Source organism: Ursus arctos, unplaced genomic scaffold, assembly GCF_023065955.2.
Source record: "Ursus arctos isolate Adak ecotype North America unplaced genomic scaffold, UrsArc2.0 scaffold_8, whole genome shotgun sequence".
Lineage (NCBI taxonomy): Eukaryota > Metazoa > Chordata > Mammalia > Carnivora > Ursidae > Ursus > Ursus arctos.
In genome coordinates this window covers 1780012-1794294 of record NW_026623100.1, presented here as the reverse complement: position 1 = coordinate 1794294, position 14283 = coordinate 1780012, and the positions used below count along the sequence as shown (strand labels likewise).

Genomic DNA, 14283 nt, shown 5'->3' with positions numbered 1-14283 from the left:
TTAGACACATCCTGTAATTTAGACAGAAATTATAATTTAGAGTATTAAATTATGAGGATAAAGGCAAGAACAAACAAAAGCCAGTAACCTGTGAGAGAAGGAAAACCAAGCCAGTCTTGTGCCATGCCAGGAGTTGATAGGAAACTATCCCCTTGAATTTTGGAGAGGAAAATTTTTAACCCAAGAATTTGTACCTAGTGAAGATGCCTTAACAGGTGAAGACAATGGGAGAAAGACATTTTCAGATATGCAAGTGTTCAGAAATTATACCACTTCTTTTTTTTTAATGTTTTTTTATTATATTATGTTAGTCACCGTACAGTACATCCCTGGTTTTTTATGTAAAGCTCGATGATTCATCACTTGCGTATAACACCCAGTGCACCATGCAATACGTGCCCTCCCTACTACCCATCACCAGTCTATCCCATTCCCCCACCCCCTCCCCTCTGAAGCCCTCAATTTGTTTCTCAGAGTCCATAGTCTCACATGGTTCGTTCCCCCTTCTGATCACCCCCCCTTTCTTTATCCCTTTCTTCCCCTACCGATCTTCCTAGTTCTTATGTTCCATAGATGAGAGAAATCATATGATAATTGTCTTTCTCTGCTTGACTTATTTCACTTAGCATTATCTCCTCCAGTGCCGTCCATGTTGCAGCAAATGTTGAGAAGTCGTTCCTTCTGATAGCTGAGTAATATTCCATTGTATATATGGACCACAATTCTTTATTTTTTAGCACAATCCAGCAATTTTATTATAATGAGTAATTTGAAAAATTCGCATTATAAATCATCTAAAAACATTCTTGCTGAAAACAGAACTTACCAGGAGCTTGAAAATGTACATTTCCTTTTCAAATTCTTAGTCCTATATTCTTTTTTTTTTTAATGATTTTTTATTATGTTAGTCACCATACAGTACATCCCCGGTTTCCGATGTAAAGTTCGATGATTCATTAGTTGCGTATAACATCCAGTGCACCTTGCAATACGTGCCCTCCTTACTACCCATCACCGGTCTATCCCATTCCCCCATCCCCCTCCCCTCTGAGGCCCTCAGTTTGTTTCTCATAGTCCATAGTCTCTCATGTTTAATTCCCCTCTCTGATTATCCCCCCTTATCCCTTTCTTCCCCTACCGATCATCCTAGTTTTTATATTCCATAGATGAGAGAAAACATGATAATTGTCTTTCTCTGCTTATTTCACTTAGCATTATCTCCTCCAGTGCCATCCATGTTGCAGCAAATGTTGAGAATTCATTTTTTCTGATAGCTGAGTAATATTCCATTGTATATATGGACCACAACTTCTTAATCCAGTCATCTGTTGAAGGGCATCTCGGCTCCTTCCACGATTTAGCTATTGTGGACAATGCTGCTATGAACATTGGGGTGGATATGGCCCTCCTCTTCACTATGTCTGTTACTTTGGGGTAAACACCCAGTAGTGCAATGGCTGGATCATAGGGTAGCTCAATTTTTAACTTTTTAAGGGACCTCCACACTGTTTTCCAGAGTGGCTGTACCAACTTGCATTCCCACCAACAACGTAGGAGGGATCCCCTTTCTCCACATCCTCTCCGACAATTGTTGTTTCTTGCCTTGTCTATTTTTGCCATTCTAACTGGTGTAAGGTGGTATCTCAGTGTGGTTTTGATTTGAATTTCCCTGATGGCTAATGATTTTGAACATTTTTACATGTGTCTGTTAGCCATTTTTATGTCTTCATTGGAAAAGTATCTGTTCATATCTTCTGCCTATTTTTTGATTTGATTGTTTCTCGTGTATTGAGTTTGAGAAGTTCTTTGTAGATCTTGGATACCAGTTCTTTATCTGTAGTGTCATTTGCAAATATATTCTGCCATTCCGTGGCCTGCCTCTTAGTTTTTTTTGACTGTTTCCTTGGCTGTGCAGAAGCTTTTTATCTTGATGAAGTCCCACAAGTTCATTTTATCTTTTGTTTCTCTTGCTTTTGGACATGTGTCATGAAAAAGGTTGCTGTGGCCGATGTTGTAGAGGTTGCTGCCTATGCTCTCCTCTAGGATTTTGATGGATTCCTGTCTCACATCGAGGTCTTTCATCCATTTGGAGTTTATCTTTGTGTATGGTGTGAGAGAGTGGTCATGTTTCATTCTTTTGCTTGTAACTGTCCAATTTTCCCAGCACCATATATTGAAGAGACTGTCTTTTTTCCACTGGATGTTTTTTCCTGCTTTATCAAAGATTAGTTGCCCGAAGAGCCGTGGGTCCATTTCTGGGTTCTCTATTCTGTTCCATTGGTCTATGTGACTGTTTTTGTGCCAGTACCATGCTGTCTTTGTGATCACAGCTTTGTAGTACAGCTCGAAATCCAGCGTTGTGGTGCCCCCAGCTTTGTTTTTTCTTTTCAACAGTTCCTTGGCGATTCGGGGCCTTTTCTGGTTCCATATAAATTTAAAGACTATTTGTTCCAGCTCTTTGAAAAATGTCATCGGTATTTTGATCAGGATAGCATTGAAAGTGTAGATTGCTGTGGGTAGCATGGATATTTTAACTATGTTAATTCTTCCAATCCATGAGCATGGAATATTTTTCCATCTTTTTGTGTCTTCCTCAATGTCTTTCAAGAGTGATTTATATTTTCTAGAGTATAGATCCTTTACCTCTCTTGTTAGGTTAATTCCAAAGTAATGTATGGTTTTTGGTGCTATTGTAAATGGGATGGATTCTCTAATTTCTCTTTCTTCAGTCTCATTATTCGTGTATAGAAATGCAACTGATTTCTGAGCATTGATTTTGTATCCCACCACATTACTGAATTGCTCTATAACTTCTAGTAGTTTGGGGGTGGAGTCTTTTGGGTTTTCCATATAGAGTATTATGTCATCTGCGAAGAGAGACAGTTTGACTTCTTCTTTGCCGATTTGGATACCTTTTATCCCTTTTTGTTGTCTGATTGCTGTTGCAAGGACTTCTAGTACTATGTTGAATAATAGTGGCGAGAGTGGGCATCCTTGTCGTGTCCCTGATCTTAAGGGAAAGGCTTCCAGCTTTTCCCCATTGAGAACGATATTTGCCATAGGCTTTTCATAGATGGTTTTTATGAGATTGAGGAATGTACCATCTATCCCTATACTCTGAAGGTTTTTAATGAGGAAAGGATGCTGTATTTTGTCAAATGCTTTTTCTGCGTCTATTGAGAGGATCATATGGTTTCTGAGTCTTTTCTTGTTGATATGATCTATCACACTGATCGGTTTGCGAATGTTGAACCATGCTTGCATCCCAGGGATGAATCCCACTTGGTCATGATGGATAATCCTTTTAATGTACTGTCGGGTTCTATCAGCCAGGATCTTGTTGAGGATTTTGGTGTCCATATTCATTAGGGAAATCGGTCTGTAATTCTCCTTTTTGAGGGGGTCTTTGCCTGGTTTGGGGATCAAGGTAATATTGGCCTCATAGAATGAGTTTGGTAGCTTTCCTTCTGTTTCTGTTTTTTGAAATAGCTTTAGGAGAATAGGTATTATTTCTTCTTTGAATGTTTGGTAGAATTCCCCGGGAAAACCATCCGGGCCTGGAGTTTTGTTTTTTGGAAGGTTGTTCATCACTGACTCAATGTCTTCATAATTAATTGGCCTGTTTAAAAAATCAATGTCTTCCTGTTTCAGTCTTGGTAGTTTATAGGTTTCCAGGAAGGCCTCCATCTCTTCCAGATTGCTTAATTTATTGGCATAAAGCAGTTGATAAAAGCTTCTAATAATCCTTCCAATTTCATTGGTGTTGGTTGTGACCTCTCCTTTTTCATTCATAATTTTATTAATTTTGGTCCTTTCTTCTTTTGGACAGGTCTTGCCAGTGGTCTGTCAATTTTATTAATTCTCTCAAAGAACCAGCTTCTAGTTCTGTTGATCTGTTCTACTGTACTCCTGGTTTCTAATTCATTGATTTCTGCTGTAATCTTGGTCACCTGCTTCCTCGTGTGTATATTAGGCCTGTCCATCTGTTGCTGTTCCAGCTTCTTGAGGTGAGAATATAAAAACTGCATTTTAGATTATTCTATCCTTTTGAGTGAGGCTTGGATGGCTATGTATTTTCCCCTTAGGACTTTGCAGTATCTCATAGGTTTTGAACCGTTGTGTTTTCATTCTCGTTTGTGTCCATAAATTATTTAAATTGATATTTGATTTCCAGGTTTATCGAATCATTCTTGAGCAGGATGGTTCTTAGTCTCCAAGTGTTTGAGTTTCTTCCAAATTTTTCCTTTGGTTGCGTTCCAATTTCAAAGCATTGTGGTCTTAGAATATGCAGGGAATAATTTCAATCTTTTGGTATCAGTTGAGACCTGTTTTGTGACCCAGAACATGGTCTATTCTTGAGAATGTTCCATGGGCATTAGAATAGAATGAGTATTCTTTGGTTCTGGGGTGTAGTGTTCTATATATATCTATGAGGTCCAACTCGTCGAGTACGGTATTCAAAGCTCTTGTTTCTTTGTTGATTTCTTGCTTAGGTGATCTGTCTATTGCTGATAGTGGCGTGTTTAGGTCCCCTACTATTAATGTATTTTTATCGATATGTCTCTTTATTGTGGTTAAGAGTTGGCTTGTGTATCTTGCTGCTCCCCTGGTAGGGGCATATATATTTATAATTTTCATATCCACTTGTTGGATACATCCTTTAAGAATAATATAGTGCCCTTCTGTGTCTCTAACTATAGTCTTTAGTTTAAAATCCAATCTGTCTGATATGAGAATTGCTACCCCAGCTTTCTTTTGAGGTCCATTGGCATGAAAGATGGTATTCCATCCCTTTACTTTCAGTCTGAATGTATCTTTAGGTTCAAAATGAGTCTCTTGTAGACAGCAAATGGATGGGTCATGTCTTTTTATCCAATCTGCAACCCTGTGGCGTTATGGGAGAATTTAGGCCTTTTACATTGAGACTGATTATTGAGAGATATGATTTTAATGATGCCATGTTGCCAGTAAAGTCTTTATTTGTATAGATTGTGACTTTCTGTTCTGTATCACTCTTGGGGCCTTTTTACTTTTATAGAACCCCCCTTAATATCTCCTGTAGGGCTGGTTTCGTGGTTACGAAATTGGTCAGTGACTGGCGTTTCTGGAAGGTCTTTATTTCTCCATCAATTCTGAATGACAGCTTTACTGGATAAAGGATCCTTGGCTGCATGTTTTTCTCTGAAAAAGCTTTAAAAATGCCCCCCCCCAACCATTTCTCTCATTCCAGGTCTGTGTAGACAGGTCTGACATAATTCTGATACCTTTGCCTTGGTACGTGAGAAATTTCGTTGCCCTGGCCGCTTTCAATACTGTATCCTTGGATCTAATATTTGCTAAATGCACTATGACGTGACGTGGTGTAGGTTTGTCGTGGTTGAGCTTGGGAGGGGTCCTCTTTGCCTCTTGGACATGAATGTTTGTTTCCTTTGCTAGATTAGGGAAGTTTTCAGCTACAATTTGTTCAAATATCTCTTCTAGACCTCTGTTTTTCTCCACCCCCTCGGGGATGCCGATGATTCTGACATTGGATCGTTTCATTGAGTCAGTAATCTCCCGTAACCTACATTCCTGAGTGTGGATTTGAGTCCAGATTCTATTTTAGCTTTTTCTTCTACTAACCCATCCTCCAATTCGCTGATATGTTCTTCTGTCTCATTTGCCCTGGCCAGTCAGAGCCTCTAGTTTTGACTGCATTTGGCTCATAGAATTTTTAATTTCTGCCAGATTCGCTCTCATTTCCACCCTTAGAGATTCTATATTCTCATTAACATTTTCGTTAATACTTTTTTCAAGTCTACACATCATCTTGACCGTTGTTACTCTGAATTCCATTACTGATAATTTGGTTATATCCATATCCATTAGTTCTGTGGCAGAGGCCACAGACTCATTGTCTTTTCTTTGCTGGGGGGGATTTTTCCTTCTCGTCATTCTGATGAGGAGAGGGTGCGGGGTTGCCCAGAGCCCAAATTATTGACCGGGACCCAGGCCGTGCGCCCTAGTTTTATAGGTATCTTAGGGATGTGGCCTTGATTTTTCAGCCTGCCTTCTGGGGGAGGGGCCTGCCGCACCGATACTCAGGCAACCCTGTTTGGGTAGAGTCTCCGTGTCCCCTGCGAGGGGGGATGGGGATGGGCACGCTGTGAGCCAGTATTTCCAGGCTTTTGTTCTCTGGCGGCTTTCCCTGGTGGTTTGCTGTGCCTCTTCTCAGAGTCAGAGCAGCAGTGGCCGAATCTCAGCCTTTGTCTCAGAACAGAGGGATCGCGGACCATTCTCCACTGATGTTCTGGCCACTTTAACTCTGTTTCTGTTGGTGCTGCTCAACCCTGCAGTGTCCTGGGATGTGCATCCCATACCCGGTGTCCCAGCCCTCACTTCCAGGGCCAGCACGTCTCTTTCCTTTGTGTTTCTAACACCGCCAGCCGCCAGCCACCAGCCGACCCTGTGCGCTCCGGAGCTCCCGGCCTCAGTGTGGTTCCAGTGAGGCACCGGAGCTCCAATTTTCAGTCTGGTTGCGCGCGTTCCCTGGCTCTCCGTCTCAGTCTGCTCTCTCACGGGTGCCAGTCCGAGAGTCCGCCCGCTCCCCCGTGCAGGTGGCTACCACTTCCCGGTGCCCGAACACGGCATCTCCCTACCCCTTCCGTTTATCTTCCGATATCTGTGCGCGGTTTCACAGTTCCCCGCTTCGTACCTCAATACTCAGTGCTGGAGATGTTCATTTGTAGAGATCCAGATGTATCTTCCTGTGTCTCAGGCTGATTCCGTGGATGTTCAGGATGGTCTGGTACCTCTCCAACTCGACTCGGGGACCGGCTGAAAAAGGGGTCCCCTACTCCTCCGCCATCTTAACTCTCTTTTAGAAATTATACCACTTCTTGAGAAAAGTAGCTACTTAGATTATTCCAACCAATTTAGACATGAAAGAAAATTGGGTGTATTAAACCAACTCATACCAAACGACTGTAGTGAAACTGAAACCGCTTAAACATAAATAAATTTAAATAATTGTTGTAAATCTCTTTCTAAAATGAAGTGAAATGTTAAATTCTTCAAAAGGATAAATAGTGAAAACAGCAATAATTTAGTGGTATTTGGATAAACTGATGTTAAAAACTGAGAATTAATGGGGCCCTGAGATTGAGGTACAGATGGAGGAGCTAATAGGTAAAATTTTGAATATTTTCATCAGAATAGAGTCAAAATGTTCCATTTCAAAATTAACTTTGATGATTAGAGAAATGAAGGATAAAGAAATGCTTTTGGAAAATGTTGATGTGACTACTATTAAAATTAAAGGCAGGATGAATACTCTCAGAACACTGAAGAAGAAAAATAAAATATATAGTCATAGCAAGAAATAGAAGCCAGAAACTTATAAAGAACAAAAATATTATGATAAATAAAAGTGTGTTTTTAAATTATAAATTCTGTATTACCCTCTGCTGATAAATTTGAAAATCTGGGTGAAACGAACTCTTTCCTGGAAAACAACTTACCACGAAATCTACAATAGAAAATCATTGAAGTCTTTGATGAATTATGGATGAATTCTTTTTAAAAATGACATCAAGTCCAGGTGTTTTATAGGCAAATTGTTTTAACATTTCAAGGAAGGAAATATTTAAAACCATGTAAATTGTCCCAGAGTGTAGAAAAAGCATCCTAATTCATTTTATACAGTTAGTGTCAACCCAGTGCCAAAAATTGTCAAAGGAAATCAGAAAGAATTAAATAGATTAAAAAGTCTAAAGAATTATGAGCAAATCAATGCCAACTGTTTATCACCAGAACAATCCATGACCATGTAGGCTGACATGCATTCTAGAAATACAAGTTTGGCTTTCTGGTAGGAAAGGTATATTTTATCACTAAATTCTACCTCGGAAACTAATAATACAGTATATGTTAATTAAGCTTAAATAAAAGTTTTTTAAAAAGAAAAATATATTTTACTGCATTTTTAGAGTAAAGGAGGAAAGCCATGCAGTCATCTTAATAAATGCCTGAAAATGTTATAATTCAATTTACATCCCTGATAAAACTTATTGCAGTGTGCTTCAAGGAATATGAAATCAATAACAAATTTACTATGAAGCAGTATATACATGCTTAAGGTGAGGAATAAAGGAGCCACTGAGGAAGTGTAACTTTGTGAAAGGAGAAAAAAAAGATCATGTACAGATGATGTGATTACCTACAAACCATGGGATTTTTTACAAAAGTTCAGCAAGATATCCAATTGTAAAATAAACATTAAAAAGGAAAAGCTTTTACATATTCCAGCAATAACTAATTAGAAATTATTTTTACTTACAATAACATATTCAAGAGTATATATAAGAAAATTTTATAAAATAGGAAACATAACAGGTATGTTCAGAACCTAAACGAGGGACTGTCAGACTTTGCTGAGGGATATCAAAGACTTAATGGGGACATACACCATGTTCCTGGCTGAAGAAACCTGATTTTGTTGGGAGGTCAGATCTCCCCAAATTACTTCATTATTTCAACCAAAATTAACTTCAGTCAGAATTCCAAAAGAATTCTCTTTAGAAATTGAAAAAATCACTCTAAGGCTAATTTGGACAATTAACCAGGCAAGATTAGAGAGAAATTTTTGAAAATAACCATAGCTGGTATTTGTTAAGTGTTTTAAGTACTGGACACTGAACTGAGTTTTTACATGTATGATTTAATCCTTCTAAGAACTTTTTTTTTTTTAAATCTTTCTAAGAACTTTGAGAGGGATTAAAATCATTGCCATTTTACAGATTGGAAAAGAAACAAGCTCAGGGAGACCTGAGCAGCTAAATTAAGCCACTATGACTGCTGTGCCTGGAACCTAATCTGCTACGTGAAGGGCAATAAGAGTGAATTTACAGTACTAGATTTTTACCCATATTATACTTGTGGCTCAAGTCCATGCATTTTCCTTCTCTTCCAACATCCAAATAGAATAAGAGAAGAAATCCTTCTAAAGGAAGTAAAGTTAAATAGAACATTTTTGTTTTCAGCGGTGTAGTGTACTACACTTATCCTCGAGGTGCAGTACAAGTAAGAACGTTGAATGTGTGCACAGACACACCCCTGAGCAGAGAGCAAAATAAAAAAATTCTTTGGAGGCCAGAAATGATAATGAACATAAAATCAGAAAGGTAATTGAGGCCTGGAGCCCAGTGTTTTCCCTCAGGTACCTGCTGATCCCTAGTAGCCAGGGTAGGCATAAGGAGCAGAAGGCAAAGACTTGCAACAATCAAGGTAGTAGTTGAACCAGTGATCCCTGCATTGAGTTAGTACTCCTGCAGGACGCTTGTGTGATAGAATTAGGGAAAACCCTGCTCTGCAGAGGGAGAAAGTGGGAATGTCTGTCTCAGCTTTGATTATGGGGAAGAAATCTCTCCTGGAGTTCCTAACTGCTGGTCCACATTTACGTGGACATGGGACTTGAATTCACACTATGTTGGCAGTCAAAACAGCAGAGAATCTGGTCGAAATGAGTCCCAGACTGGTTACCCTCAGGTGCCTGATAGAAGCATCCCAGACCTTAGAAGTTTCCTCGGATAAGGTGCCAAGGAACATGAGTTCACAATGAACATACACACACAAAGTGAGAGCAAAAATTGTAAATAGAATAGACTCACAATTGCGATACCATAATACAACATAAATTACGTTCAGTGGTTTTAAAGAAATGAGGTAATTAGAAATATAACGAAGAAACAGAAGACTAATAATTGACCAGAAAGTTTTGAAAAGTAACTTCTAGAAGTGAAAATATTGAAATTAGAAACTCAAGATGTGGATTAAAAGAAAATTGGTTGTAGAAATTACTTCGAATGCCCATAGAGAAACAAGAAATATCTAAAAGATTTATATGAAGGATAAAGCATAAGGAGATCTAATATGCATGTTAAATGGGTTCCAGGAGGGAATGGGGGCAGAGATAGCATGTGAAAAAATGATTGAGAATAAATGATTGAGAACTGATGAAAAATATGAACCTCAGTTCAAGAATCCAAATGAATTAAAAGCAGGGTAAATAAAAAGATATCCATATTGGGGTGCCTGGGTGGCTCAGTCAGTTAAGCATCTGCCATCAGCTCAGGTCATGATCCCGGGGTCCTGAGATCGAGCCCCACATCAGGATCCCTGCTCAGCAGGGAAACTGCTTCTCCTCCCTCTGCCTGCTGCTCCCCCTGCTTGTACTCACTCCCTGTCAAATAAATAAAATATTTTTTAAAAAAGATATCCATATCTAAAAACATCATATTGATAGAAAATGAAAGAACACCAAAGACAGAGTAGAAATTTAAAAGCAACCAGAGATAAGACAGATTAATTTCAAAGGGCTAATATAGATTGAAAATGACTTTCAACAACTGGTCCATTAAATGGTGGAATGTTTTCAATGTACTGAAAAACAAGGGCTGTCAAATTAGAGTTTTCCTAGTCATCAAAATATCTTTCAAGAATACTGGCAAGATAAAGATATTTCAGAGAAAGCAAATTAAATATTTATGATGAATAAACTACATTTAAGGAAATTTCTAAAGAATGTATTTTAGGAAGAAGCAAAATGGTCTCTGGAAGTTGAAGAGGTGCGATGACATAGCAAAGAGAATGGTAAATGTGTGAATAGAACAACTCTATGAAATAGTGATATTTAATCTGGTTATAAAAAAACTAAAATCCAGGACAAGAACTCAGGAATGGGGTAGCTAGAATTAGAGTTAAAATGTTTTAAGGTACTGTGTTGCTTAGCAGGGTAACTCAGACTTTTAAAGTAAACATGATGTTAAAATTTCCAGAAAACCAAAAGATTAAATACAGAATTATTTCTAAACTAATGAAAGATGTAGAGGACTCTACCAATGAAGGCAAGAAAAAAATAAGCATGGAAAAAAGGGAAATTTATGCCAAATAAGATAGTAGAAGTTGATCCATTATATCAGTAGTCACAGTCGGTATAAATGGATCAAACTCACCAGTTGAGGCAATAATTATTGGAGTGGATTTAAAAAATCCAGCTATAAATTGTTTTCAAGAGCCATTCTAAAAATATAAGGACACAGAAAGAGTGAAAACAGGGGGAGAAAAAAGATATATGGAAAAGACCTATGCAAAAAAACACATGGTTACAACTCTAAAATACAAAGTGTAGATAATTTTTAAAAATGAGAAATAGGTCATTACCTAGTGATAAAAATTTTAGTTCACCAGGAGAATATCACAATTGTATACACATATGCTTAAAACATAAATATAGTAAAAAATTTTAAAGACCTAGAGTAAAATAAATCCATTATCATGAGTGGAGATTTTCATACATCTCTTTCAGTAATCAATGATGTCATGAAAAGTACTAAGCATATGAAACATTTGAACAAGGCAATAAGCTTAATATATATAGAATGCTGTCTGAACAATACACATTCTTTACATGCACACAGAACATTTCCAACAATTAACCATGTAGTAGGCTGTAAATCAAGTTTCAATGAAATCAGTATCAAAAAGAGCACGTTTTCTGACCTCAGTGCAATCGTTAGAGGTCAGTAACAAAAAGATAATGTAAAAACTCATACATTTACAGCATTCTTTTAAATAACAGGAGGATCAAAGACAAAACCATACCAGAAATTAGAAAATACTTTAAACAATTAATATATATGCTACTTAACCAAATCTTATGCAGCTAACTAAAGTAAATTTTACACGGAAATGTGGGATTGAATTACCAGAAAGGAAGAAAGGCTGAAAATATGTGAACCAAACATCAAGAGACAATGGAACAAGAACAAAAAGTGAATATAAGTAAGGTGGAAGGAAGGAATATTAAAAAGATGAAAAGGCAGTGTAGCAAAATAAGGATATAGAACAGGATCAACACTAAAAGCTGATGTTTTGAAAGACTAAAATCTCTGACAAGACTGCTCATCAACAAGAAAGAGACAACACAAAGTCTCACATTAGCAGTGAAAAGTGGTAGGCAGTTCCTGGCCAGCTTGAATTTTGTTCCTTTAGGAAGCGGGGAAAAGTAGCACACATGCATTTAAACCTAGAAATTTGCTCACAGTGTATCCAGGGCCTCTTTATTTTGTTTGAAACATGGTAATTACTTAGATTTGTACCTTTCTTCGCCTCTTTATCTCAGAATACTTAATCATGTTAGATTATTTATTCCGTTCCAGTTTTTCTAGTTTGTTTTGAAATATTTATGTATTTTAGGTCTTATCTCTGTTTTTCATAACTTTTTTTTCTCTCTCATCTTTGTCCTCTCTTTATCCTTTTCTTCTCTGTTCTTGGAGAGCTTTTCAAGTTTGCTCTTCAGGGCTCATTCAGTGTTCCAGTGCATCATTTCTTTCTTTCTTTCTTTCTTTCTTTCTTTCTTTCTTTCTTTCTTTCTTTCTTTCTTTCTTTTTCTTTCTTTCTCTTTCTCTCTTTCTCTCTTTCTTTCTTTCTCTCTTTCTTTCTTTCTTTCTTTCTTTCTTTCTTTCTTTCTTTCTTTCTTGTATTTATTTATTTGAGGGAGAGAGAGAGAGACGGCAAGCGTGAGTGAGGGGAGGGGTAGAGACGGAGGGAGACGGAGAGAGAGAATCTCAAGAGGACTGAAGGGGATGGATCTCATGACCCCAAGATCATGACCTCAGCCGAAACCAAGAGTTGGACATTTAACCGACTGAGCCACCCAGGCGCCCCCCAGCAATCACATTTTTTTTTTAAAGATCTTATTTATTTATTTGACAGAGATAGAGACAGCCAGCGAGAGAGGGAACACAAGCAGGGGGAGTGGGAGAGGAAGAAGCAGGCTCATAGCAGAGGAGCCTGATGTGGGGCTCGATCCCATAAGGCCGGGATCACGCCCTGAGCCGAAGACAGATGCTCAACCACTGTGCCACCCAGGCGCCCCAGCAATCACATTTCTGAGTCACGATTTATTTGTCTAGAAAATAGAGGGTGGGTTGCACGGTCGGGGAGAGGTTTGTTATTGGAGGCCTTGTGGGGGCTGGCGGTGTTTGATCTCATGACCGGGGAGGCCGTTATGCATCATTCACTTGACGATAATGTATGAACCTGTGCGTTTACACGGTAGACACTTCTTTGCGTGTGTGTTATAGTCACACAAAAGGTTTTGTTTAAATAAAGAATATGAAGGAAACGATGGATTTCACAGGACTGTTGTGAAAATTAAAGGCAAGGAGAGCCCTGGGTGGGTAGGAAGCAGCGCTGTGCAGGTGGCGCAGTCATGAGAGTGAGCCGTCCCCGTCACCCCGGTAACTGGTGCACAGAGACAGCACAGGACCACAGGATAGCAGCAGAATGTGTGCAAAATGCAGAGCTGGCATCCTTCTGATGGGTGTACACTGCTCTCAGATCCTTTCCTGTGCCAGTGAAGGGTTTTGAGGGTTGGGAATTCTGAAGCAGAAGCTCCTGGAAAGGTGGTACTGGTCAAAGCCATGCGCTTTATTTCTCTCTCTTGTCTTTACCTATTCAAACCTTCCCTCCATTGTGGACCCATCTGCTGTGTCAACACAGATGAAGTCCCCAACCCCTTCCTCCAACCTCCTCTGTCCATTCCTATCCATCCTGTGCCGTCCTCCTTACCGCTCTGATGCCACATGCCCTTCACGTTCCTCTCTTCTCAGGCCTCCTGTCCCTCTCTCGCCATCTCTTTCTAACCTCTTTATTCCCTCAGTCCTTGAATGCCGAAGCTGGCCTGGCCAGGCACCGAGAGGTGGGCAACTAAAGGAACGTCAGTCCTCTGCAGTCGACGAGTCATGCACAGACCCGGAGAGCTAAAAGATGTGAGGTTGGGGTTCAAGGATGGCGCAGTTGGAGCTTGCCTAAGAAACAGCCTTTTCCTTGTTTAACAATCCCCACCAAGCTAGAACTCATTACTGAATTCAGTGGTGCTCAGTTCCGTTCCTTATTTTTACCTGTATTTTTTTTAAGATTTATTTATTTATTTTCAGAGAGGGCGGGGGAGGGGGCAGAGGGAGAGAATTTCACAACCCTGAGATCACGACCTGAGCAAAACCAAGTTGGTTTCGCTGAGCCACCCAGGCGCCCCTAACCTGTATTTCATTTCAGTGTGGATTCAACCCATCCCTTCCATTTCACAAATCTGAAGGCTTTAGATGTATGTAGAGGAAGTTAGGATATAGCTTTAAATCCACGAAATTTGCCCAAGTGATAGTTTGTATCACAAAGGCTACATGTGTTTTTTCAAAGCTCTCAAAGCATCTCTTGGCAAATCTGTAGCCCCCAGCTGCGAGG

The 14283-nt window shown here is 39.2% G+C and overlaps 1 protein-coding gene across 1 annotated transcript in view; it reads left to right on the top strand.

The window, feature by feature from the left end:
* CCDC138 (coiled-coil domain containing 138) overlaps nt 1–14283 on the top strand; it is a 188544-nt gene that overhangs the window by 154204 nt on the left and 20057 nt on the right. The window lies entirely within an intron of this gene.